General features: G+C 37.2%; 1 protein-coding gene and 1 pseudogene across 1 annotated transcript in view; both read right to left on the bottom strand.

The window, feature by feature from the left end:
* TENM4 (teneurin transmembrane protein 4) overlaps positions 1-26377 on the bottom strand; it is a 2722049-nt gene that overhangs the window by 2656118 nt on the left and 39554 nt on the right. The gene's annotated exons all lie outside the window — the stretch shown is intronic.
* On the bottom strand, positions 13846-26270 carry LOC112641934 (ras-like protein family member 12; annotated as a pseudogene).

Here is a 26377-nt window from a genome sequence, read left to right as displayed (position 1 = left end):
AAAATAATAATAGAGTAGTAGAAAAGCGAAGTCCAGAAATCCTTATTTCTTTGCTACCAGCTTAATTAATTATATTAATGATACTTTCTAGGGAATATACTGCATGCAAATAAATTTTAATATATATTAATGATAAAATATTGAAACATGTTATTAAAAATGTATACCTGCATACATGTATATTATAGACATCATGATTTGCTTCTGTTCCTCTCTTTAATATCATCTAGACTTACTGTCTTGATTCTCCTCAAACTTAATCCTTGTTATATCTATCCTAAAACTTCATGGTCCAATAATTATGGGTTTTTGTATTCCTCCAAATAAGCTATGATATTCTTTACGTCAGTGTCTTTGTATAGACTGATTTTTTTTTTCTAAGATAGATATGCCTACACTTAAGCAAGTGCATATCCATTCTCTAAGATCCAGAACTAGTGGCTCCTTTTTTTTTTTTCAAATTGTTTCTTACCTTTCTCCTTCCCCAGAGAAATTTAACATTCTCATTTTTGTTGTTATTGTACCTTGTACTTTGTTAAAATATTTACCACCATGTTGTGTAGATATTTACTTGCCATTCTGTCTATAATTGAGCTCTGGAGTTTTTACTAATGTCTTTCCAATAGTGAGCGTTTAATAATTGTTAGTTGAGAGAGCTATATGATCATGTACTAGAAGGTTAATTATAGAAGATAACTTTTTCTAACGTGAATAGGAAAACAATGAGAAATGAACAATTGCATGAGCCAATCACATCATATTTTATATAATTATTTCATTAACAGCTAACATCAATCTTAGCCCAATTCTTCTTACGCTAATTTGTGGATGACTTGATTATGAAGTGCAGTAGTCAGATACTCATACATTTATAGTCATGTTTTAATTCATCAATTATCAAGTTCACTGTTGAAATTCCCACAAATTGTAGCACTTTATTTTCCGAAGGTAATAGATGTATTTTAAGCCTCAGATGAATTCAAATTAATCAATTTGCTTATAGAAGCCATCTAGAAGGAGATGCACTGCTGCTGGGACTTGAAAACAAATGCATGACATTTATAACATTATGGATTTTACTATCTGGACAGTTTCAGATACCCCATTGAGCATCAAATTTGCTGACCACAAAATCTCCTATGAGCTCTTATTCACTATATGCCACTTCTTGGTAGTGCTTATCACTTCTGCAATTTGAAGTGTGTTTTGGGGATTGTCTGATTAATTTAATTCTTCCCAATTAGATTATAAATTCCTTAATGGGAGGAAATGGACCTCTGATACCCACCATGGGATACACAATATCTAGCACACGGTCAGTAAATAATAAATGGATATACAAAAATGAAAATAATGTCCTTCATCCAACATTGAAGTAATGCTTGGTTTCAATAATTAGTTGGAAGAACAATATATATAGCACCACACCCTAAACCCATGAAGCTGCCAAGGGTTCTTTGGGAAGTTTCTGGAAATGCATCCTTGGTCAGGCATAATGCTAATAATGATATTAAGAATAAAAAGAAGGGCAACAGCAAACAACAGCATTAAAAACAAAAGTGAGTTAGCAGTAAAAAATGATGATGATTACAGTGAAAAAGCCCACACAGTACTAAAGGTGATTTCATACAACATTCCAAATCCATGCCACAAACTCCCAAGGTCAGTTTTAATATTCTATTTAATGGAAAGAAAAACTGAGTCTTAGGAAGGTAATTCAGTTACTGACTTACTTTTGTAACCCAGACCCATTTGACTACGCAATGACACTTTATTCTAGGAAACTTCTTTAACATTTCATTAATAAGAGCTTTTCTAAGCTAAGAGTTAAATACTAAAAGGTAAATATTATTGGTAACTCTGAAAAGCATCATCAATGTTTGTTATACCATTTTATAATATACTTGTTTATGAATCTTTTCAATCTCTCACTATATTCTATGCTGCTGGAAACAAGTGACAGGGCAGCCCCGGTGGCTCAGCGGTTTAGTGCCGCCTTCAGCCTGGGGCGTGAGCCTGGAGACCTGGGATCGAGTCCCACGTCGGGCTCCCTGCATGGAGCCTGCTTCTCCCTCTGCCTGTGTCTCTGCCTCTCTCCCTCTCTCTCTCTCTTTCTCTCTCTCTCTCTCATGAATAAATTAATAAAATCTTTTAAAAAAGAAAGAAACAAGGGACAGAAATGTGTGTATTAGGCATTTATTTTTTAAATTAAAGTATAGCACATTGTTATTGATATAATGGTGCTTGATAAATGTTTGTGAGAGTGATATTTAAATGTTTTACCATCTCTTTTCATAAAAGTGGGTGGCATTTATTCAAGTAGAAAAATTATGTACCTCACTTATCACTGCATATATAGAAGATTTCACTTCACCTTTTTTCTAAATGCATTTCTTCTCATATGTACATATCCAAAACTCTGAAGATGAAAAAGTCTGGCTTGGTAATATTAACTAATTGGTATTTAATTAAATTACTCCTTTTGAGGTTATCCTTATTATAAACTTTATAATCCTAAAGTAGATAAATTAGTGGTTATTTATATTATATAATTTTATTTGCAAATTATAGAGTCTTTTGGGATTTTAAAAATTTATTCAATTTGCAAAATAATTGTAAGAATTTTAATCTTCTAAAATATGAATATTCAACTGAGAAACATATGGTTAATTTTTGAGATTGAAAATCTTAGTGATCTAACATGCCTTGGCCACTCTCTAGTGGTTTCTAATTTCTTTCTCAAAAAGCATTCAGAACACTCAGAAAGCATGTGTATGTCTGTGTATGTGTGTGTATACACACATGGAGATGGAAAGGAGGCAGAGGAGTAACCATTTAAGCCCAACCATTGTTGTTGCTACTGCAGCTTTCCCAGTGTTTCCCATTATAACTGAAAGCCTAATTTAATAATTGCTGAGATACCCAGCCTCACTGAATGCAGTAGAATCTGGCTTTTCAGTGAGCTACTGCAGTAAGAGATGAGTATATAGTTTTAATTTCCATTCAGGTATCAGCTCTGTCACTTACTAGATTTAACATCTTTGGAAAATAATTCATTTTCATCTGAGCCTCTGTTTCTTCATCTATAAAAGTGGGCTTAATAACAACACTTAACTCATAATATTGTAGGGCGCTTTCAATGAGGCAATGGCTATGAAAAATGCTCTGTAAATGATAAAACATAATATTTATAAAGCTGTATTTTGTAGTCAGGAGAGAAACAAAAAAAACTTTCTAGAGTTTCTCCATTTATTGACTACTGAACATTTTTAGGTCCAGGAAAAGAAAAAAAAGTAAAAAACAAAAAACACGTAGCTTTCAAAGTCTTCTGGCCTGAGCCCTATAGTTCTGCTATAGACATGTGCTTTTTGTAAATTCTTTACCTTTATGATTTTTAATTTTCTCATCTACAATTGAATGAAATTTTCCTCAGAGGGCATTTATGAGAATCTAATAATAAAGTAAAGGTGAAGTTTCTGGCACAGTGATCATGCACAACTATTTTTTAAACAATCTTTTTTGCCCCACAGTCTCCATTTATACTGCATACTATAGAAAACTTACTGGATTCATAATTAATAAAAAGGAAAAGTAAAATGAAAATCAAAAGGGAAGACAAGGGAAAAAAAGAAGATAAAAGTGAAGTTAATTCTAAAGATGGTGAACACTATCTTTATAGTTTGTGTAGGAATAAATTGTACTTGAATTTAATGTGTTTCCATGACAATTGAACATTATTTTACCCTTGGATGAGGACATTAAACAAAAACTAGATGAAACACAGAGCACATACTGGCATTTCTCTGGGGGAATTTGTGGGCTAGTCTTGTCTTTTGTGTAGATGAAGAGCTGAGGGAGATAATTGGCTGACACATTTCATATTTTCAAGAAGATGAGGAAAAACTAGCTTGTTCCTCCCTTTGGAAGTAAAATGTCAAGCAAATAAATGGAAATGTGGTTCTGCACCATGTGTGATTTGGGGATGATTCACAGCCTCAGAAGCATCCTGAGTTCAGGAGCAGAGCTTGGCAATTTTCTTTCCCAAACCGCATTTGAACAAGTATGCTTTTAAAGATAACTGTAATAAAAACTTATGTTTCAGGTCATAAACTGTTTACTGCAAGAACCCTGGAGGAAGACATGGTTTTCCTGGTACTTTCCCTGAAAGATCCCCCTAAGACCACTTCTTCAATGTGGTCTCTGACCCTAATCCATGGCCAGGGACCCACTCCTAGTCTGATTTAGCTGCCTTACTCTGAACACCCATCTTATGTTCATCACTACACTAACCACAAAGTATTGATGTTCCATGGCTTCTCTGTCCTCCATAAAAACATTATTTTTTAAGGGCACATAAATTCATTTTGATTTCTGTATTCCCACAATCTAGCAAATAAGCAGGCATGGGAGCTTATAATTTGGTAGGTGAGTGAATACACTGTTATGCTTTATTCTTCTTGGACATGTTATATCTTCATCATTACCAAAAACAAATTGTCAGAGAAAGAGCAACATGAAAGCAACATTAGGGACTATGATAATGAATGAATTAAATAAATTCCCTTTGAGCACCCTTGTGTAAAGAGAACTTGGAGGTCCTTCTCAACGATTGGTAGTATGCTATTCAAATACTTAAATTATAAAAATTAAGATAGTGAGCTTTTCAATCAGACTAATCTGAATCTGCATCTTAGCTTCTATTCACCAAACCAAGGACTGCAATTGGGTAAGGAGACTTGAAATGGAGAGATAGTTTTTTTTTTTTATTAAGTCATCAAGGAATCACAAAACTTAAACAATATTTTGATAATACTATGAAGGACTATACATCAAAATTACAATTCACTGCTAAGCAAACAGTGTAACTTTGTTTCTATTATTTCTTTACTCTCATTCAAGCTTGTGAGTTTTGCTGCATGTTTAATATATATTCTACACAGAATTTGCATGAGATAGTCTGAAAGATATCAAAAGCAAAGCTGATTCATGGACTGACTAAATAGAAATTTCTAAAGAAAGCAAAAGTCCCTCTCTCACAAATACGGAACACCTGCTCCAAAAGTTAGCCCAAGGCACAGATAATATATGCCTCTAGAATCATATGCTTGCCTAGGCTTTAGGGATCTGGGGATCTGGGTTCGTATTTGGACTCCAAGACTTATTAGCTGTTAATTCTCTGGTAAGTCATGCAAACTCTCTTTCAGTTTCTCCATATCTAAAACAGGATTAAATTTTTTTTTTTTTTTTTTTTTTTTTTTTTTATGATAGTCACAGAGAGAGAGAGAGGCAGAGACACAGGCAGAGGGAGAAGCAGGCTCCATGCACCGGGAGCCCGACGTGGGATTCTATCCCGGGTCTCCAGGATCGCGCCCTGGGCCAAAGGCAGGCGCCAAACCACTGCGCCACCCAGGGATCCCTAAAACAGGATTAATAAATATTTCTAAATCACTATAAAGATTAAATTAGAATTAAACTGTGTGCATCCTAGAATTATATTTATCTTAGTCACTACCCATAATCTAGATCCTGGAGGATATAGATCCTCCACATATAGTAAATGCTCAATACATATATGTCTGGTGTGATTTAACAAATAGGTTCATTTAATGAACCTTTTTATGCCTAAACCAGCTTGGATTGAATTTCTGTTGCTGGCAACCAAAATAACAGCAAAACTGCTTCAACTCAGGAAACTGATAAGCACTTTTTCTCAGAATACTGACTGTTGGCTTTATCACCCCCTTTGCCTTGCTCATAAATTTTACCTTAACCTCAATGCCAATTCCATATCTAGCTTTAAATAACTTTCCCATTTTCAATGTCCATGTAAAAGGTTATCTGCTATAGTAAACTTTTTTCTTTCCATCATCTTAATGTGATTTCCTTCTCTTTTGAATCTCTAAGTCCTCCTTATATTCTACTTTGTACTGCAGCTAAACTATGTGTGTCCCTGTACAGTAAATCAATATCTTTTGCTTCTCCCAGTTCTCCACCAAGAGATGTCATGAATTACCACTAGACTCTGTACAGAGTCCTGTTATTATACAGTCTATATAATACTGTAGTTGTGTCTTTGCTTGCTTATAGATTATTTCATTATTCTAATCAATTTATTTATCCCACTACTATAGCCTTGCCTGTGAATGGATGTTTAGAGATGGAAATTATCGTAGGAGACTAGAATATTTTCCAGAACGAGTACTGATGTTGTTTATCTCTATAATCCTCAAAAAAAAACAGAAAACAAAACAAAACAAAAAACCCACAACAAAAAGCAATCACTATGGCAGAAATTGCTAATTGGATTCCAATATCTTTTCTCCCTTCCACAGTGACAGGAAATAAATTTTCAGCAGTACAAAAGTCTGGCCAGACTAAAACTACATTTCTCAGCCTCCATTGTGAAGTAAGGCCATGTGATTGAGTTTTGTCCATCGGATTGGCAAAATTGTCCTTTTGTAGTTCCCAAGAAGTTCCTTAAAAGACACCTTCATGTACTTTTTTATCCCTTGTTATTTACCCCTCCCTAATCCTGCTGTCTGAATGTGATGGCTGGAGACCCAGCTGTCATTGTAAGCCCATGAAACAAGCCTCTGGCAGAGTAGCAAACACAACAGAGCTGTGGTTCCTTCTTCAAGCAGAGCTCCTATATCATCCTGTACTGTCTATACAAAGTATCCATGCTGTGAAAGATGAATCGATAACTTTTTTTTTTCTTAAGTCACTATTATCCTCATAACTCATAAACTCATAGCAGGTGCTCAAAATTTTCTTCCTAAATTATCATCAGAGATAGTTCTTTTCCATATGTTCTTTTCATATTTCCTGGAAAAGTTCAGGGATAAAATGAAGATCTGGATTACCAACAGTCCTTTAGAAGAATGTAGCCAGGGAACACACCCAAGAAATAATTAAAACCATGGTATTAATCAAAAGAAAATGTATTTTCCACTATGAGATCAGTAGTATGCTATGGAGACAGAGAACAAAAAGTGAACTCACTTTACCCCCCAGGAGTACATAGGCTACTGGGGTCTAAAGATACAGAGAGAAACAAAATCATCTCTGAGACTGTTAGCCAATGGGATTCAGACTAAACACACTTGGAATCAGAGAGGGAAAACAAAATGTGGGTATTTTATTTTATTTTGTTTTGTTTTAATACCTATTCCCTATCACTTATTTAAGTCATCCTCCCCACCCACCTTCCTCTGGTAGCCATCAGTTTGTTTTCTATAGTTAAGAATCTGTTTCTTGGTTTTCCCTCTCTTTTTTCCCCTTTGCTCCTTTGTTTTGTTTCTTCAATTCCACATACGAATGAAATGGTGTGACATTTGCCTTTCTCTGACTGACTTATTTTGCTTAGTATAATACTCTAGCTCCATCCACATCATTGCAAAAGGAAAGATATTATTCTTTTTTTATGGCTAAGTAATATTACTCTGTGTGTGTGTGTGTGTGTGTGCCACTTCTTTATCCATTCATCAATTAATGGACATTTGCACTATTTCCACAATTTGACTATTGTTCATAATGTGGCTATAGACATCAGGGTACATGTATCCTTTTGAATTAGTATTTCTGTATTTTGGGGTAAATATATATCAGTGTGATTATTGGATCACAGGGTAGTTCTATTTTTAACTTTTTGAGGAATCTCCATAGTGTTTTACAGAGTGGCCAAACGGGTTTGATTCCCACAAACAGTGCAAAAGGGTTCCTCTTTATTCATATCCTCAGCAACACCTGTTGTTTCTTTGTTGATTTTAGTCTTTCTGAAAGATGTGAAGTGACATTTCATGTCACTGTATGTCTTCTTTGGATAAGTGTCTATTTATGTCCTCTTCCCATTTTTTAAATTGGATTATTCATTTCATGAATGCTGAGTTTTTTAAGTTCTTTATATATTTTTAATAATAACCCTTTATCAAATATGTCATTTGTAAATATCTTCTCCCATTCAGAAAATTGCATTTTAGTTTTGTTAATTATTTCCTTTGCTGTGCAGACACTTTTTATTTTGATGTAGTCCCCATAGTTTATTTTTGCTTTTGTTTCCCTTCCCTCAGGAGACATATCTAGCATAAGTTGTTAGGGCTAATGTCAAAGAAGTTACAGCTTGTAATCCCTTCAAGGATTTTTGTAGGTTAGGTCACTTATTTAGGTCTTTTATCCATTTTGAGTTTATTTTTGTGTATGTTTAAGAAAATGGTCCAGTTTCATTCTTTTGCACGTTGCTGTCCACTTTTCCCAATACCATTTGTTGAAGAGACTGTGCTTTTCCCATTAGATATTCTCTCCTACTCTGTCAAAGATTAAATAACCATATAGTTGTGGGTTCATTTCAGGGTTTCATATTTTGTTCCATTGTTCTATGTGCCTATTTTGAGTCAAAATCATACTGTTTTGATCACTATAGCCTTGTAATATAACTTGAAGTCTGGAATTGTGATGTCTCCAGCTTTTTCTTCTTCAAGATTGTTTTAGTTACTTGGAGTCTTTTGTGATTCCATGCAAATTTTAGGATTGTTTGTTCTAGCTCTGTGACAAAACGCTATTGGTATTTGGATAGGGATTGCACTGAATATGTATATTGTTTTGGTTAGTATAGACATTTTCACAATATTTGTTCTTCAGATCTATGATCCATTTGTTCTTCAGATCATCTACAATTTCTTTAATCATGTCATCTGGAAATAGTGAAAGTTTTACTTCTTTCCTACTGATTTGGAGGTCTTATTGCTCTGGCTAGGACTGCCAGTACTATGTAGAATGAAAGTGGTGAAAGTTGACATATCTGTCTTATTCCTGACTGTAGAGGAAAAGCTCCCCATTTTTCTTCATTTGGTATGATATTAGCTGTGGGCTTTTCATAAATGGGCTTTCATTATGTTGAAGTATGTTCCCTTTAAACCTACTCTGTTGGGAGCTTTTATCATGAATGGCTGCTGTACTTTGTCAAGTGCTTTTTCTGCATATATTGAAAGGATTGTATTGTTCTTATCTTTTCTTTTATTAATGTGATGATTGATTTGTGAATACTGAACCACCCTTGCAGCCCCAAGAATAGCTCCCATTTGATCATGGGGAATGATTTTTTTAATGTATTGTTGGATTCAGTTTGCCTATATTTTGTTGACGATTTTTACACCTATGTTCATCAGGGATTTTGGCCCATAGTTCTCTCTCTCTCTCTCTCTCTCTGTCTGTGTGTCTTTATGTGGGTTTGGTATCAGGGTAGTGCTGGCCTCATAGGATGAATTTGGAAGTTTTCCTTCCTTTCAATTTTTGGGATAGTTTGAGAAGAATAGGTATTAACTCTTCCTTAAATGTTTAGTAGAATTTGCCTGTGAAGTCATCCAGTCCTAGACTTTTGTTTGTTGGGAGTTGTTTTTTTTTTTTTTTTAATTACTAATTCAATTTTGTTGCTGCTAATTGGTCTGTTCAGATTTCCTATTTCTTTCTGTTTCAGTTTTGGTAATTTATATGTTTCTAAGAATTTATCCATTTCTTCCTGGTTGTCCAACTTGTTGGCATATAGTTTCATAATATTCTCTTATAATTATTTGTATTTCTATGATGCTGGTTGTTATTCCTCCTCTTTCATTTGTGATTTCATTTATTTGGGTGCTTTCTCTTTTCTTTTTGATAAGTTTGGCTAGAGGTTTATAAATTGTGTTTTTCAAAGAATTAGCTCCTGGCTTCATAAATCTGTTCTGTTTTTTTAGTTTTTATATCACTTATTTCTGCTCTCATCTAGTCTTTATTATTTCCTTCCTTCTGCTGGCTTTAGGTTTCAATTGTTGTTCTTTTTCAAGCACTTTTAAGGTTACGTTGTTTAGTTGAGACTTTTCTTGCTTCTTGAGGTAGGCCTGTATTACTCTATACTTCCCTCTTGGGACTGCTTTTGCAGCATCTCAAACTTTTTTTAAGATTTTATTTACTTATTCATGGAAGACACAGAGAAAGAGGCAGAGACACAAGCAGAGGGAGAAGCAGGCTCCCCGCAAGGAGCCTGACGCAGGACTCGATCCTGAGTGTCCAGGATCACATCCTGGGCCAAAGGTGGTGCTAAACTGCTGAGCCACCCAGGCTGCCAGCATCTCAAACATTTTGGACTGTTGTTTTCATTTTCATTTGTTTCCATGTATTTTTTTTATTACTATTTCTTCTTTGATTTCCTGATTGACCCATTCATTGCTTAGTAGCATGTTATTTAGCCTTCATATATTTCTGGTCTTTCCAGATTTTTTTCTTGTGGTTGACTTCTAGTTTCTCAGTGCTAGAAGAGGTCAGAAAAGGTCCATGATGTAATTTCAATCTTTTGTATTTGGTAAGGCCTGTTTTGTGGCCTAGTATGTGATCTATTATAGAGACTGTTCCATGTGCACTTGAAAAGCCTGTGTATTCTGTTGCTTTAGGATAGAATGTTCTAAATATATCTTTTAAGTCCATCTGGTCCAGTGTGCCATTCAAAGCCATTGGTTCCTGTTTATTTTCTATAGAAGATCTATCCATTGATGTAAGTAGGGTGTTAAAGTCCCCTACTATTACTCTGTTATTACCAATTAGTTCCTTTATTATTTTATTATTAGTTCCTTTATTAGTTTATTATTAATTGCTTTATATATTTTGGTGCTCCCATGTTGGGGGCATAAATATTTATCATTGTTAGATCTTGTTGGATTGTCCCTTTTATTATTATACAATGCCATTCTTTGTCTATTGTTAGTCTTTGTTTTAAAAGTCTATTTTGTCTGACACAAGTATTGCTACACTGGCTTTCTTTTGACATTCATTTACATGACAAATGCTTCTTCATCACCACACTTTCAATCTGCAGGTGTTTTTTAGTCCAAAATGAGTCTCTTATAAGCAGCATATAGATGTGTCTTGTTTTTTTATCCATCCTGATACTCTGTGTCTTTTGATCAGAGCATTCAATCCATTTATATTCAAAGCAAATATTTATAGACACATATTTATTGCCTGTTTATTACTTGTTTTTTCGTTGTTTCTGGAGATTTTCTCTGATCCTTTCTTGTCTTTCTCTCTTTCATATTATGCTGATTTTCTTTCATGATATATTTTGATTTTTTTCTTTTTCTTTGCATTTTTATTAGTGGCTTTAATATGGTCTTTTCTAGTCAAGTGAAAGTTTTAGGAGGGGATCTTTGAATGAGGAAAATGCAAGATACAGCATTAAGATCACCAGCATAGGCACACATGTTGCCCCGGTCTTTACTCATATAGATACTTTTTGAGTCCTCATGGTGTTCTTTGACACATATAGAGTCACCCTTCTTATTGTACTAACACCCAGGCAGCTACCTTCAACCATCTTAATATTGTGTAGGCAACTTACTTGACATCTCTGAGGTAGATTATTCTGAGAAGTCACAGAATATAAGCAAACTTCCATATATAGGAATAAAGAAGGCATAGTTTAAGGAATATGACTAGACAGAGTTAGAAATATAGTCTAGAAAAGAGAATGGTGACACTGGCTTTATGGGATAGCAGTGTTCATGTCTTTGGAATCTACAAAGCAATTTTGGCAGATTTCTGTATAGAAAGCAAGTTTAGACTAAAAAGTCCTTCCCACTTTTTCTAATTCTTTCTTTCTCCATCATACTGCATGTGGCTTACTCTCTATCCATTTGAGAAGCAATTTTGGCTTTGTAGATTCCCCCACTCCCAACCCCAGAGAAGGCTGTTAAGTTTTTTATTTTGTCTCTAATAATTTTTAATAACTTCCTCTTGATCCCCAATGAGCTTATAATATAAGCTCAGTGCTTATAATGTAGATTTGGAAACACATATGTTATCTCTGATAAGTAAGAGTAAAACAATAATAAAAATATGTTTAAAATACAGTGGAAAAAATAAAATAAATAAAATAAAATAATAATAAAATAAAATAAAATAAAATAAAATAAAATAAAATAAAATACAGTGGAAATTTAAAAGAGAGAGAGAGAGAGAGAGAATGCCCTAAATCTAGCTGGGTAGGGAGGCGTAAGCAAGAGGAGTCAAAAACAAGTAGTTCAGTCTCAAGGCAAAAGTAGTTCATAAACTAAGAAAGCATTTGAAGAAGAAACAATACCAGAATGGATAAAGATTCTTGAAAGTGATATTTTTAAATATCAGGAAGTAATCTCAAATGGATAGAGAGTAAGCCACATGCAATATAATGGAGAAAGAAGAATTAGAAAAAGTGGGAAGGATTTTTTAGTCTGAACTTCCTCTCTATACAGAAATCTCCTTTTTTATCTATGGTCATCTGGCCCTTCTTTAGAAATTTTAGGGGCAAAAAAGGGGCACCTGTGTGGCTCAGTTAAGTGGCTGCCTTTGGCTTAGGTCATGATCTTAAGGTTCTGGGATTGAGCCTGAGTTGGGCTCCCTGCTCAGTGAGGAGTCTGCTTCTCCCACTCCTTTTCCCCCTCCCCCTTACTTGTTCCCTTACCCTCTCTCTCAAATAAATCATAATAAAAAGCTTTTTACAAAAAGAAATTTTAGGGGCGAAACACTTCATCTTGTCACTTTTTTGGAGCAGTCTGTTTTGTTTTCCTATAATTCAAATCACTATGTAACAATGATGATAATGATAGTAATAATGATATCAATTAAATATGAGTACCTACAACTTGGTAGAATATAGATGTTTGGACTTCACTGTTAGATAAGTCTGGTTTACATCTCAGTTCGTCTGCTTAGCTATGTATTCTTTTTCTAGTTGATTAATATCTCAGAACCTATCACATCAAGTATTAAATATAAATATATATACAATGACATTTCACTTATAGTGCTATATTTGGGTTAAATGAGATTATATATAAAAATGTAGCAGATTCTCTTTTTCCACTTTTCTTCAATTGTTGATTTCTCTTTTTCCACCTTTCTTCAAGTCCCTTTGTAAAATCTTTTGACATTATCTTTCTTTTAAATTCACCCCCAGTCTGTTTTCTAATACAAAGCTGACAATATGCAAATGAGTTTTCTTTGTGCCTCTGCACAGGGCTGTAAGAGGTTTAAATAAAGCCATCTTGTCATAGCCACTGCTTTCCAGACAACTAACCCATCAAGCCTCTGGCTCAGCTGGTAGCCATGATTTTGGGTAATTGTTTTATTCACTGGCACTGTTTTTAATAGCTTGTTACATGCTACAAGGAGAATCCATCCCAATAAATTTAAATGATATACTTTATGAGAAGGCCAATAAATAGACAACAGCAAGCTAGTTCAAAATGATAATTAATATATTACTGACTCAATCACTAAAGTACAGCTTTTCATTCTAAAGACACTCTCTGGATTCTGCTTGGGAGTCCTAAGCATTTAATTAGAAACCACATAGGTTTAAAAGCATACATATCGTACAATAAAAAATGAAGAGTACTTTCAATATTAAGCTTTTTACTGCTACACTTTCTACACTTGTAGGTAGATAAGTGTTGATAGGTGTTGATAAATCATATCCAATAATCACTACAGTAGAACTTGTCTTCCTAGTGAAGACGACTTTACCTGTCAAGATTTAACTTAAACTCTGTCTCTGTCATAAAACATTCCTTGAACCCTTCTCACCTCCTGCCAGGTCAGATCTTACACTCTCTCCTTGATTACCTCCGCCGTACTCCATTTAGACCTCTCTCATAGCACCTATAATGCTATGTGGGTTTTTTTGTTTACATTTTTGTCACCTACTGCTAGCTTATGATATCCATAAGGGAAAAAGGACAGTTTTTAATTCACTTAAAAAAAATTGTGACACCTAGAACAATTCTTATATATAGTAAGTATCTATATTCACATTAATACATTTTCTTTTTTTGGGGGGGGACCACTTTTTATTAAAATGCTTCTGGAAGCGGGCATTTGGAATTGCATAGTTTGTTCAAATGGCAGTGGTCCAACACAAGTGGCTTGGAACAAAAGCACGAAATCCAGAGCCAGCCTGTGGATCAGGAAGCTCAGCTAGGACTCCTCATGCGGTCTTGAGGGGTTCACAGCCTCGCTCTGACCTCTGCTTCTCCAACTACAGAATGTGGCTGAAGGCTGGGGTAGAGCTCTTGTTCTTAACTCCACGTCCTAGGATTGCCAAGAGCAGGATTCTGGGCTCAGAATCCCCTTCCACTCCTTCCTCCTACCGGAGCCCTCTCCTTTACCTGCTTATCTGCTGACAATCCTAAGAGACTTCCTTTGGGCCAGGGGCCCCGAGGTAAACAGCGTTAGAAAACTATGAAACTCCCTGTGCTAACAATGGAATTCCATTGGTGGGGGCAACCCCAAATAATTTATGTAAAAAATTGCTTTATGAACTCAAAATGCCTTAGGTTCTATCTTTCAAAAGTGGACTTAGAACACTCAGAGCCATTGTTGAAGGTACTGGGTCCTGCTAGACCAGACTCCCGGCTGGCATACTGTGTTTCTACCTACGAGCCTGGGTCAGGCTAACAGTGCCCACTGGGTGCTTGATACTGCCAGTTGCAGGTTCCCTGGAGTCCTGGGTGATGGTCACTAGAGAGAATGATTTTGTTCTACAGTTTTGATCATGAAACTTCAGGAGGCTGGATCTGAGACTCTGTAGAGAGCATCTGTAATTTAAGATGGGAAAATAAGGGGGCCTGGTGTCTCCTGGTGAAACAAAAACACTGGAGCCTCCCTACTCTGGACGACCCAGAGCCCCCAATCCTCATTGAAAGCCAAAGCACATGAAATAGCCCTTCTGGGAATTTTACTTCTCACAGCCTATCCCATAGGATTATTTAAACCAGATTTGACTTGGATAAACTGTGGGATTTATTGCCTGGGGCTTCTGGGAAGTCAGAGGACAACAGGAGGGCCAGGCTCAAGCCCCCTCCCCAAGACCCATAGCCGCTCTGCCCTTCCTGTTCACCAGGTGGTGCTAGGACCTCAGGGTGTGCCTCCTGCAGACTGATCCCGGCCTACCCTTTCTAGAGCTGGACCATGCAGAGCTGTCCACTAGAGGCCACATCTGGCCTGGCTGTCACTAGAGCAGGGAGGGGGTGATGGCACCATGATGGACACCACAATTTCTTTCCACTTCAGGCTGACCCAAGGTCTCTGGGTTGTCTCAGTAGCTATTTCCCTTCAGGGTCAGGGAATGCAGTGGTTACCATGGAAACCAAGGCCTGGAGTGAGCAAGAGCAGCATTCCTGCCTGTCCTTCTGGCTCACACTGTGAACTGGGTTTGGTGCCAGAAAGGGGTCAGCTGCCCACCAGAGGGCAAGGGCTATCGTTCTGTTCAAGGGAAGGCCACTGGGAGAGGCCAGCCCCTGTCCTGCAGCCCCACCCAGCTGCTCCAGCTGGCCAGACCATGCTGAGTGGTGAGTGGAGCCTGGTGGGGCAGCTCCCTCTCCTCGTAGATGAAGGGGGTCTGGGGCAGAGAATTCTCCAGCTCCCGCCGTGCCTCCCGCACCGCCTCGTGGAAGACATGCTGCATGTGCTCAAAGTCCAGGCAGGCAGAGACCTCGAAAAACAGGCCCCCGAACTTGCCTGCCAAGGCCATGCCCTCAGCCTTGGTGACCTGCCTGTACTGGGCCATGTCCAGCTTGTTGCCCAGCAGCAGGGCAGGGGAGCTGCGCTGTGTCTCCTTGGCATGCAAAGCAAGCAGGTCCAGGTAGCTGCTGCTGTCCTCGAAACGCTGGCGGCTGTCCATGCTGTACACCACCAGGAAGGCCTGGGCCCAGTTCAGGCAGCCTCACAGTTCCTGGGGGTGTCCGGGTCTGCAGCATCCATGACCCTCAGGTGGACAGGCTGGTGGTCCACTGTCTCCTCCGAGCTGTAGGTGTCCTCCAAGTTGGGGTCATATTCGCTGATAAGCCTCCTGGTCAGAAGCTTCATGGTGAGAGCGGACTTGCCCGCCCCGCGGCCCCCAAGATGGCCAGACTGACCTCGAGCGGAGCTCTGCGGCCCGCGGCCCACGCGGTCCCCAACACCGAGCGACACAGCTGACAGGGACACGGTCCCGGTGGAGGGCCCCGAGCAGAGCGCCTGCCCGTTGGGACCCTGCAGGGCGAGAGGCGGCTCTGGCCGTCGGTGTCCCCCTGGGCCGGCGTCCAGCACAGGCGGGCTGCCACATTAATACATTTTCATCTTTTCAAGTTAACAGGAATTATTGCTGATGCCTGTCCTATTATGAAATATTGCTCAAGGGTAAGGTTGCCAAATTAATATAAAATGTGTGATATAATATAACATATCTAAGAGAGTCAAACTTGAATGTCAGATAAACAAAGCATAACCGTTCAGCAAAAAGCTATCCTAAAATTTACATTCAAATTTAATTGGGCATTCTGTATTTTTATTTGAAAAAAATGGTGATCCTATCTAGAGGCAGAGAAAACCTGTATGATATGAGAGAAAAGTTTTAGATAACCTTTGGTGACATATTTAACTCAATTTCACCACAGAGGTGAAATTCATGGAGGATTTCCTAAATCCCTCTGCAATGGAAGGGAATGCTAAAGATACCTTTGCTTGACCCAAATAATCTATGCCAGTGCACTCCTTTTAAGGAGCTATAAGAATTGAGAAACAATCTCTAACCCGATTGATTTAATACAACATCAGTACAGTACTCTTATTCCAAATTTGAGCAAATAGACAAGCGAGAAGGTGCAAACTAGGTAAATTTCTCTTTCTTCCATGGATCTAAATGACAAGTTTCTGTCTGTTCTACCATCAACCATCTTTCTGCACATCCGTGTCTCTTTTACTACAATTACTAGAAATTTTTGCAAATATTCAAATAAGTGCACAAAATACTAAAAAATTAACTTTATAACAACTATGTAGTTGTTATTAATAATAATTACCTTTCTCGATGTGGTTTATGTATACAATGGAATATTACTCAGCCATTAGAAATGACAAATACGGGATCCCTGGGTGGTGCAGTGGTTTGGCGCCTGCCTTTGGCCCAGGGCGCGATCCTGGAGACCCGGGATCGAATCCCACGTAAGGCTCCGGGTGCATGGAGCCTGCTTCTCCCTCTGCCTGTGTCTCTGCCTCTCTCTCTCTCTGTGAGACTATCATAAATAAATAAAAAAGTTAAAAAGAAAAAAAAAAGAAATGACAAATACCCACCATTTGCTTCGACGTGGATGGAACTGGAGGGTATTATGCTGAGTGAAATAAGTCAATCAGAGAAGGACAAACATTATATGGTCTCATTCATTTGGGGAATATAAAAAAAATAGTGAAAGGGAATAAAGGGGAAAGGAGAAAAAATGAGTGGGAAATATCAGAAAGGGAGACAGAACATGAGAGACTCCTAACTCTGGGAAATGAACTGGGCGGGGGGTGAAAGGGGAGGTGGGCGGGGGGTGGGGGTGACTGAGGGACAGGCACTGAGGGGGGCACTTGATGGGATGAGCACTGGGTATTATTCTATTTGTTGGCAAATTGAACACCAATAAAAAATAAATTTATATAAAAAAATAATAATGATAATTACCTTTCTCAAATTTATTTGGGAAAAGGAAGTCATCACTTCAGGAGTCAGAAACTTCTATTTTGGAGAAAAATAATGGTTTAACAAGTTTCTCATTAATATTAGGCAGAATGTTGCCTTCCTGTAACTTTTATACATTACACCTAGTTATGGTTTTTGGAGCTACACACGGTGATTAAATGTTTCTCCCCACATGGCATCCCTGCAAATAGCTCCAGATATTTACTTTCTTTATGCACATATCCTAAAGTTTACTTTTCTATAACTCAAAGAGTTCTCTTCACCTCTTTCTAATACAGGAGAATTTAGAGATACTTCCATCTGTGTTTCCGTAGTATACTGGATCCATGAGAAACAGACCCTGTCTTGGCATCATTTTATCTTCATTTATCTACCAGAGTACTTGAGATATCATGAGGCCCAATAAATATTTGTAACATAATTTAATCAGTCTCTCTTGTCTTAGACCCTTAAACGTGAAAAGAGAATTCTATGAGTTGTACAAATCATGTGATCAGTTTTAATATTCATTCATTTATCCATTCATTTAACAAATATTTTTTGAGCACTTAAACTATCTTCCAGAAAGGGTTCTGTGTCTTGCTCAATACAGTGGTAATTAAGAGAGGCAAGGCTTCTGCCTCAAAAAGATGACAATTCTTATCATTTGGACACTATGATTCTTCTAATGTAGTCAGATTTCCAGGTACTTTTTAAGTTTGCAACATACTCTTGGTCATCTGAATCCAGAACTATTTTTCACATTGACTGCTTTAATCCAGGACTTCACATTCCTTACCCCATGAATTTTGTCTGATTTGCTCATTATTGTTGTATTTTAACCAAAGTACTTAACCTGGCTTTGCATTTATGCTTATAGAATATTTTAGTTAGGAATCTCTTTCAAATCTTAGCCTGAAAAAATATGTTTAAATTTGAATACTTTAGCCATAATATTTCTATTTTTCCTTCGCAAATATTATCTTTGCCCTCTATGTCCTTCCATTAAACTGAAAAGTAAAAAAAAAGTAAAACAAAACAAAACAAAGCATAGTATGTCCTCTCTTTTTATTCTCTATTTCCACGTTCTCTCTGTTCATTGAAGTTTCCAAAGACAGACTCTCCTTTTGTGTATCTCTATCTTCCCTTTACACTACAGCATCATATTATACCTGAAAGTTTAAGTCAGACAATGTGAATTCAAATTCAGGCTCAGACTCTCTCTGTGTATCAGGAGTTGTATAACCTCTATGTCTCTGTTTCATTACATGTGTAAAAGAGAGGATATTAACAGCATTAACAGAGGGTTTCATGAAGGTTCAATGGAATATGGTACAGTAAGTGCCAGCACAAGTTTCTGGTGTACAGTAGCAACTAAATATCTGCTAGGACTTTCCCTCTTCCTAAGTGCTTTCAATGTCAGCCCTCTCCACAAGGATCTGTATTTTAAATCGTTATCAGAGAGAATTTACTTATGGTGTAGTGTATTACCCAACAGATCTTCCTCGGAGTCCCCCTCCCTAATTGCTTCCCATCATAGCTGAAGTTTGTATGATTCTTGTATGAAGTTTGTATGTAGGAAACTGGAGTGAAAAGTTAATCAAGTGCAATTGCGTCTGGAACAGTCTTTCAAGAGATTTCAATTTATCCCTGTTCTTGGTATATAAGATTTTGAGTTGCATAGAATTTGGCTTGAGAGATAGCCCTGTGAGATATTGTGAATTATAAAAAGAAACCTATATGTGGCCTTGCCCTGTTTGTAGCACAGAGTTCTAAAACCTTTGGAATTTCGTAAATAATAAGACCTATACTGTCTTTTGGTATTCAGAACAAACCCTTTCACAATCACATTTAAATTGATGTTAATGAGATGACTTTTGGAAAGCACCTAAGGATGTAGGCTGGTTGCCAGGGGAACCAGCCTGTGATTTGAGGGTTAGAATTTTCAGCCCTGCGCCCTAACACTGGGGAAAGGAGAGGAGCTGAAAATTGAGTTCAATTACTAATAGCCAATGATTCAATCATTGGCTATATAAGAAGCCTCCATAAAAACATAAAAGGATGGGTTCAAAAGCTCCCTGGTGGGTAAACACCTGGAGATGCTGGGAGGGTAGCATTTCCAAAGAGGACATGGAAGCTCCATGTTCCTACCCACACACCTTATCCTATATATATATCTTCCAACTAGCTGTTCTTGAGTTTTACTCTTTTATAATAATCTGGTTATCTAGACAGTAAAATGTTTTCCTGAATTCTATGAGCCAATGGCAAATTAATTGAATGGTCGGAAACTCGGATCTATAGCCGCTTGGTCACAAGCACAGGTGACAATCTGGGCTTGTGATTAGCATCTGAAGTTGAGTAAGGCGATAGTCTTGTAGGACTGAGCCCTTAACCTGTGGGATCTGACATTATCTGCAGGACACCCAGCTGGTGCTGCAGAATTGCCTGATGTATGGAAAGTCCAGAAATCTGGTATTAGAAAGTGAAACAGTGTTATAGTAGAATATGGAGAGTAGGGTACACACAGGAGCGTGTTTTCCACTACACTCTGCCATTTTAGCTATGCATATTGGCTTAGTGTCTAAATCTTAGTTTTGTTTTTAGTTTTTTTCCTTTAAAAAAAAAGACCTGGCAACATCAACTTTGTATGATGATTTGATGGTTAAATGATATGCTACATGCAAAGCGTTTGACAGTCTTCTTGATCACAGTTAAGTGTAGAGGCTGTTTTAGGCAACAGGTTTCAGGGATGGAAACCTGAGTAAGATAAAAGGGCCTGCAGTGACCAACTGGCTGAATGCAAACAGGCTCATTCATTAGGTAGGTGACCCACCTCAAAATACCCATGAACGCTAGCTGACCAATGGGCTACGCACAACTGGGCACAGGTACCAAAATAAAGGAAAATGCTATACATTCCCACACTTGGTCTCTTCCCCTTAACTCCAGCCCTTCACCACTGCCTCCTGGCAGTCTCTCTCTTGCTATCCTGCCTGGCTCCCTTGCAGCATCTTCCATAAACCTATATCTCCTTTGTTCTGCTTCAGGTGAATTCGTTCACTACCTGCCCTTCCACCTGATCCCGTCCCCCCACAGTAAATGCTTCCTAAATGTCTGTTTCTCCCAATTTCTGTCCTCCCACTCATTTTAAGCTTTTTCTTCTTCCAAGATAAAGTCCAACTATCCCCTCCCTCTGCAAACACCACCTTGAACACCAGCACCATTTACTGCCCACACCTCATGACTGCATTTTAACAGTTTTCCTTTCTCACCTACACCCCATCTATACCTTTACTTTGGCAGTGGACTATCTGCTTTATATTTTTCTGTATTCTTACACATTAATATTCCCCATAACATAGTAAGCCAAAACTTTGGTAGAGGCAGTTAGTCAATGTTTAATAATTCTTGCTCCCCTTCAGGGTATAATCACTGGCTATTCAATCAGGGGCTACAGTCCCACCACCTCGTATGTCTAGGCAGAGTCTTGTGATCAGTTCTAGCCAGTAAGATATGAGTTGAAGTGAACATATCACTCTGGCAAAAGGAGTTAAGGAGTAAGTTTGAATTTGTTATAGTTTCTCCCTATCTCCTGGATGAACAGAGAAGGCTCCTAGTATTGACAAGAGAGTGGGTGCCTGAGTACTACCTGACTAGGAATGATGCATCAGACTGTGCTGAGTGAAAACCTTAGGTTGTCTTAAGCCACTAACAATTTAAAGGTTTTCTGTTTGTGCAGCCAGAATTACTTTTATTAATGCAGATGTCATGCATGCACTTTTCATATTATGGATACATGGTAGATGACGTCCCAGAGACATAATTTAACTTGTATTCACTCATTAATGTGAATGAAAATGTGATTCTCTCTATCCATCAGAACCTTAATTTTATGGTAGAAAGATAATCTGGTAAGTACTTCATGTTATCCTCCTGGTGAGAACTCATCAACCTAAAGTACCTGGATAATTTTCAACAAACGTGCTTTGTGTGTTCTTGTTCCAGTAAGGATAACAGTTTCTTTCCAAGTCTTTTCCTTGCACTTGACACTTCAATATAGAATTGTTGTTGACCATGGTCTGTGTCTGTGGAAGAGTGTTGAAAGGAATCAGCTGGAATAGTTTAATGAGTTTCCAAAAGGGGCCTATGCATGCACTCATTCTGAAGCAACCTTTGCCAGCCTGGCAGCTACAATATGAAAGAAGCCTAAGACTGCATCAAAATACCCAAGTTTTGATCCTGAGATTTTTACTCTCAACCTGGGGAACCTGGTGCATCACTAAGTTTCTGAGACTCAGTTTTTTCATGTGTAAAATTGGAATATGACTACCCATTAGAATTACTGAAATAATTAAATAGGGTATTTGCCTTAGCAAATAGTCTAGCAAATAGCAATTTTTCAATGCATCTTAGCACTTTTTTCCCCTTCACATGGTTATTCAGAAACAAAATGAGAAAACATAAGTATATCAGAATAATAAGCACACAGAATCCATTCACATGTTTATTCTTTTCTTCTTTGTATTGAAAAGGGGTGCAAGTACAGAGTGCAGGTACTGTGCTTTATTCAAAACATGTCTAAAATCTGGAAGAAATGTAAGTTTAGGATCATTTTCCAAATGATCAAGGGACTGCAGGAATGTTTAATAAAATCTCCTCTCCACTGAACTTCAAAATACATTATATAAAGCATAATTCTAAGTGCTTTTTCCAATAATCATCACCTTATGAGAAAATGTACTAGTATATCAAAATTTTTAAAAATATAATTATAGCTTAGGAAAATCTCATGATTAAGTCAGTGGACTAAAATTGTTTTAATTAATGAGGTTGGAATGAAGGAGAATTAAGTAATCACAGGCCTTTAACACCAGTAATTTTGTGTCTAGATCCTGCAGAGAAATTTTAAGTTAGTTCTCATGATTACACACAGTTGATTTGCTTTTTATCTATGCTACCACTATGCTGAGAAATATTTAGAAGAAGCTGTCATGGCCAAGACTATTATTCTAATATATTAGACCCCATAAACATGAATAGCTCGCAGTTACTATTAATTATGCATTGATTTCACAGAGATTGTCAAAATTTTCATGGTGAGAAAGCTTTTTTCTCAAAACCACTAAAGAATCACATTTTCGCATGACTTTCTTTTTCTTCCTGAAGAGAAAAAAAAAAAAAAAAAAAGACATTGATACTAGAAACAAGCGAGGCTTTTGTCATTGGAGTTATTTTCCTTGTGCAAAGTATTCTCTTTAAATGTAGAAAAAATTATTTTCCCCCAAATTTCCATTAGATTGATCAAGACAATTTCTTTTTTGAAATAAGAACAAAATAGTACAAATAATTGCATGCATTTTAAATCCACTGACAAAAAATAGTATGTTTCCTGGAACACAATTAATAAGGATAATCAGTTAAGATAAGTAAATAATATATCCTTATGAAAGCATTACAAATACTGAATAAATTTCATTTCATAAAACCTGAAAGAGCTTATCTTGTCTCTGGATTATATGCAAGGAGTAATACCATCACAAGTTCTTGGCTGGTTTTATTGTCCTAAAGGGAAAAGAAAGAAAGACAGGAAAAGAAAAGAAGAAAGAAAAACTAAAATTTTCAGTGTCCTCATTAATTTCTCAGTGTCCTCAACTATGCAATGGGATTATACCTCAAAGTCACACTGTTTTGAGCAACAAATGAAGCAGTGTTTTCTTTTAAAATTTAACATGAGAGGCACATAGAATTTGCTATTATCACCATCATCATATAGTTAATATGTAGTCAAATCTTAGACTCAATATTTTAAAATTATAGACTCAAGATTCTCTTTGGTAACCTCCTACAGAAATGGCATCTACAGAATTATTATTAAGTAATTTCCTTTCTGAACAGGTATGTGCTAATCATACTCCCAAAAGACATTTGCAATCTAGTCTTTAAAAATAAAATAGCTCATAAATCAGTAAGGGAAAATAAATGATAACAAGCATAACAAGGTGTCTTATTCTTTATAAAGTGGCCTCACTTATATTTCACTTGATTCTAACAACCACCATGCAAAATCATTACTACCAAGCCTACTTTATTGATGGAGAATTAAAGATAATTGACTAGTTCTGATACACAGAGATAACAGATGGCATTGCCGAGCATTTACCTTGAGTTGCCTGACTCCAAAACTCTGAATTCCACTTGTGAACACCACTGAAGAAGTATGAAAGGGTCCTAATCACTGCCAAGTTCTTGAAATGCCCTGTTTTACAAATGTCTTAAATCTGGACCATGCAGAGTAGAGAAATAGACATCTGGCAGACTGACTCTTCTCCGTAAAGTGCTCCAGAGTATGCTTAGTCAGGTATGGCAATACTAAGATAATGTGGTAGGGAGTCCTACGCGATCATCTCCTAGCTATTTACAAGGCCTAATTTAACCATTCATCCAGCAAAGATGTGAGAACCCTACAAGTTAGGGTCTAGAGAATATAACTTTAAAAACAAACTATTCCTACCTTTAAAATACTTGCAACCTTATGAAGAATCCAGACAAATACCCTGAACAATTGAATTTGATCACGAAGTTCAAGAGACTGAAAATGCAGACAAGGCCAATAGCCTGACTGCTCTTAAATTGACAACCAAATAGACACCGGATTGGGGTAAAGCCTGAGGGCCCAATGTAGTTATAACACATACGACTGACTACCCAAGGCTACTAGGATGGCAGGTTGCTAAATGGAAGTGCAGAAGTGTGTTAGTACAGAAACCAGAATGTTTTCTAGGAAAGATTTTGACCTTACCAAAAGAGACATTCAAATAAAAACAGCAGAATAAAATATTAATCTCACATGCATTCACACGCATGCACAAACAAGCACACATCTCTAACCTTACTAAGGTGAACAGTTTACATCTTAAAAAATATCCAGAGGCACGAACATGTAAAATACTTAGCAAGCAAAGAAAAAAAAAAAAAAAACTGAAAAATGAACTGATTGTTTTACGAAACCAAAATACACCTCCAGTTTTATATACGTCTTCAAAACATACATAGGCAAAACACACAAAAGATGTGAAAATACAAAGCCAAAAGAAAGTGATGTTTCTTAAACAGACTCCCCTATTTTCTTTAAATATTTTATTTATTTATTTGAGAGAGAGTATACACATTCAAGGGAAGGGGCAGAGGAAGAGAGAGAGGCAGACTCTCTGCTGAACAGAGAGCCCCACACAGGGGCTGGATCCCAAGACCCTGAGATCATGACCTGAGGTGAAGGCAGCCACTTAACCAACTGAGCCACCCAGGCAACCAAAAAATAATTCCTTATTAAGTGACAGCTTTGACAGGCTATTATTCAACTGATTTATATGTTAAGTACCTCTAACATACAAAAAGATTAAACGATACTCCAAAAGTTACAGTCTTAAACTGTGACTTTTAGTCATGCCACATATTACATGGTAGGAACTGTGTTACCTGCCCTAAAGGTTTTATTAAAGAAAAACATACTAAATGCACATTCATTCATTCAATGAATTAATCAATACTTATTAAGCAGCTCCTTATGTGCCATTCACTCAAATGAAACACTGGAGATACAATATATCTGGCCTTAGTCTAGTGAGGGGAGGCAGATATTAATCAAAGAATCATACATATAAATAAAAAGATTAAATATGTTATTACAAAAACATGTTACATTGTACTCTGCATTGTGTGATAATTCTAAAAATTAGAACAGGCTCTTCCAAGGAACTGTTAAGTGAGCTGCGATTGAAGAAAAGTTGGTTTCAGTTGATTAGAAGGTTGGGAAGATGACTTACTAAACCAGCAGAAGCACATTCACATTCAAAGGAGTTAGAAAATGCAGTGTGTGCCCAACGCCTGGGTAGTATCAAGGAGCATGATGTGTGACAAGGCTGAAGGGATGGACAGGGGAAGGTAGATCATGCAGGGTGTTTCAAGTCAAGTTAAGAATTTGCTCTTTCTTCCTAAGAGAAATCAGAAGCTTAAAAGTTTAATGTAAAGGAAATAATATAACCAGATATGCTTTGCAAAAAAGATCATCCTAGATGCTGAGGGCAGGAGAGAGTGGATATAGTTGATCAGACAAGTTGTGGGAGCTTACATTAAGATGATGACAGTGATGACAAAGAGAAATGGCTAGACTAAAGAGATATTTTGAAACTAAATTCTATGAGCCATAATTGACAGATATCACCTAAAGGGGTGAGAGACAAAGATTTTTCAAATGTGACTGAATTCTTAGAATGTAAAAGAAAAAGATAATCATGACATTCTTGGAAAATAATCAGATGGGGAGTCAGGGCAGGGTTGGATAGAGTGATTCTGAGTGTTAATTAAGCCATTTGAATTTGAGGGTTTGAGACTTACAAGTAAATATGTTCAGTACATAGACAGATACAGGGGCTCCACATTCAGAGACACCTCAGATGTCTAGATGTGTGCATTAGATGGGGACAAACCTTAGTCATATTATAGATTATGTGCTAGCTTTGGCCTCAGTTATATTGTGTCCCTCATGTTCAAGTTCTGCTACCTCATTTGTGAGATCCAGCACGAAATGTGCAGGCAGACCCCTGCTAGAGGGTAGGCAAGTTTATCTCTCCTTCCCACGAGTCCACCACTTTAACCCAGGGTACCTAAAACCTCTCTCTGCTTCAATGTGCTCAGAATCCAGGTAAGGGGAGTGGCTATAAGGGCCATGGTGAAATCCTGCTGAATGTGCAATGGCACTGTTACAAAGTTCAGGAGTGCCTGCCATCTTGCCTAGCCCAAGAAAAAGCAGGGTGTAAAAAAATAAATTAATTAACTAATTAAAAAAAAAAAAAAAAAAGAAAGAAAATTCAGGGTGTGTGCCTGACTCTCAAT

This window comes from Canis lupus, chromosome 21 (genome assembly GCF_003254725.2).
Source record: "Canis lupus dingo isolate Sandy chromosome 21, ASM325472v2, whole genome shotgun sequence".
NCBI classification, from domain to species: domain Eukaryota; kingdom Metazoa; phylum Chordata; class Mammalia; order Carnivora; family Canidae; genus Canis; species Canis lupus.
This window is presented reverse-complemented; position numbering and strand designations above follow the sequence as displayed.